This window comes from Gossypium hirsutum, chromosome A04 (genome assembly GCF_007990345.1).
Source record: "Gossypium hirsutum isolate 1008001.06 chromosome A04, Gossypium_hirsutum_v2.1, whole genome shotgun sequence".
NCBI classification, from domain to species: domain Eukaryota; kingdom Viridiplantae; phylum Streptophyta; class Magnoliopsida; order Malvales; family Malvaceae; genus Gossypium; species Gossypium hirsutum.
The window spans coordinates 40160106-40162813 of record NC_053427.1 but is presented as its reverse complement, the minus strand read 5'-3'; the positions used below and the strand labels follow the sequence as shown (position 1 = coordinate 40162813).

Here is a 2708-nt window from a genome sequence, read left to right as displayed (position 1 = left end):
TACATCGCGATAATAGTTAGTTCAAGAACGAGTAATTATAAATATTTGAAACCTATCACGAAACCTCACGATCAAGTTTTTGGCACCGTTGCCGGGGAACTAAAATATTAGGAACGCTCAATTTTTATTACTTTAGCCATTTAGTTTTCTTGCAATTTAATTTAATTTAATTAATATTATTTATTAATTTACTTTTTCTTTCTCTTGGCAGGTTTTTACAGTTTATGACTAGAATAAACCCGTCGGGACCATTACTTTTTTACGAAGAAATTGATCGTACAGTTTGTAGAAATCAAAGAGAGATAAGGCGCAGCTTACAATACACGGAGAACGAGTAAGAAGACGATACTCAAGACCCAACCGAAGAGATGGCTGAAAACCAAGGCAATCAGCCACCTCCTGCAATTGCGGCTAATCAAAATCCTGCTCCACGCACTATGTATGATTATGCTAAACCTTCTTTAATAGGAACGAAATCTAGCATAGTTAGACCGGCTGTAGCTGCAAATACTTTTGAACTAAAACATAACACAATTCAAAAGATACAACAGTTTGTTCAGTTTGATGGTTTGCAGGATGAAGATCCCAATGCTCACTTAGCCAACTTTCTAGAATTTTGCGATATATTTAAAATCAATGGCATTTCTGGTGATACCATTCGTCTTCAGTTATTTCCCTTTTCACTGAGAAACAAAGCTAAACAGTGGTTGAACTCGTTACCACAAGGGTCAATTACTACTTGGGAACAGATGACAAAAAAATTTTACTAAAATATTTTCTGCAGGCTAAAATGGCTAAATGACGTAAGGATATCTCTTCTTTTGTGCAGATGGATTTAGAAACACTTACGATGCTTGGGAGAGATACAAGGACTTGCTGAGAAGGTGACCTCACCATGGGTTACCACTTTGGCTGCAAGTACAAACATTCCACAATGGTTTGAATCCCTCGACTCGGAAAATGGTTGACACAGCTGCTAGAGAAACCATCAACAACAAAACACCTGAAGAGGCTTATGAATTCATTGAAGAAATGTCACTGAATAACTATGAGTGGCAAATCATGAGGACTAAGCCAACAAAAATAGCCGGCGTTTATAACGTCGACTCAGTTACTATGCTGTCAAATTAGGTAGAACTTCTCAATAAAAAGATTGATGGTTTACTTGGTTCTACGCAGGTACATCCAGTACTGAGGTGTGACTCAAGTGGAGGAGGTGTGCATACAGAATATCAATCCTTCAATCCCACAACCAAAGAGGAACAAGTCAACTATATGGGTAACAACAACTTTAGATCTTAAAATAACCAATACAGTAACACTTATAATGCAGGTTGGAGGAACCACCCAAATTTCTCCTGGGGAGGTCAAGGGAATCAAAAGCCACAAAATCCTCAGGGTTTTCAACAGCCACCTTACCAACAAGAGAAGAAACCGAACCTTGAAGAGATGCTTTCAAAATTCATATCAATGTTAGAAACCTGTTTCCAAAATACCGAGACAGAACTTAAAAATCAACAAGCATCGATCCAATGACTCGAAACTCAGATAGGCCAGCTATCGAAACTAATCTCCGAATGACCACAAGGTAGCTTACCAAGTAATACTGAACCTAACCTAAGCGAACACCTCAACACAATTAGTACTCAAGATATGGAAGGATTCATTGCACCTGAGCTAGAATTGATACAAGAAACTATGGTGAGCAAAGGTGAAAGTGAGGTAAGTCATAACAAAACAATGAATAAAGAATATAGACCTCGTGTCCCATACCCTAACGAGACAAGGAAAGACCGCTCAGACGAACAATTCGGTAAATTCCTCAAACTTTTGAAAAAATTACATATTAACCTACCTTTTATTGAAGCTTTGTCACAGATGCCAAATGCAATAAAATTTTTAAAAGAGCTTTTAGTAAATAAGCGGAAGTTGGACGAAGCATCACATGTGGAGCTAAATGCAGTCTACTCAGCTATTCTACAGAATAAGCTACCCCACAAATTGAAAGATCCAGGGAGTTTTACAATTCCTTGTTTAATTGGTAGTTTAGATATAAGTCATGCATTAGCTGATTTAGGGGCTAGTATTAATGTCATGCCTTACAAAATGTTTAAGCAACTAGGTCTTGGGAAACCTAAACAAACTAGGATGAGCATTTAATTGGCAGATAAAACTATAAGAGTCCCTAGGGGTATTAATGAAGATGTACTCATGAAAGTAAATAAGTTCATATTCCCCGTTGATTTCGTTGTTCTAGACATAGAGGAGGATAATAACACCCCTTTGATTTTAGGAAGGCCCTTTTTAGCAACTTCTAAAACAACTATTAATGTTGGCACAGGTGAGCTTACACTTGGTGTGGGAGACGAAACAATCACCCTTCAAGCTCGTAATTCTGGCATCACATCGAACATTAAAGGTAATAGTCCACACCAATCTACTAAAACTGACAATATGACTTTGCAGAAATTAAGCTTCAAAGAAGTTCACGAGCCATGTTCCAAAAATGATAGAGGACACTTTCATGAGAACGAAGGCTACGGATAGAGAAGCTAGAAGAATGACGAGCAAACAAATCGAGAACACATGATAAACTGAAACTACGCCGAAACAAGCCTGATACCTCTCCTAATCAACTTAAGGTTGGCGATAAAGTCTTACTAGATGCCGTAGATCCCCACATTGTCACTACCACACCGAATGAGGAA

At 38.0% G+C, this 2708-nt stretch overlaps 1 non-coding gene across 1 annotated transcript; it reads right to left on the bottom strand.

Annotated features, from left to right (window-relative positions):
- Positions 1-797: 797 nt before the first annotated feature.
- Positions 798-902, bottom strand: LOC121228767 (small nucleolar RNA R71). The gene has a single exon (XR_005926342.1). It is a non-coding gene; the product is annotated as a small nucleolar RNA R71 (small nucleolar RNA).
- Positions 903-2708: the final 1806 nt, after the last annotated feature.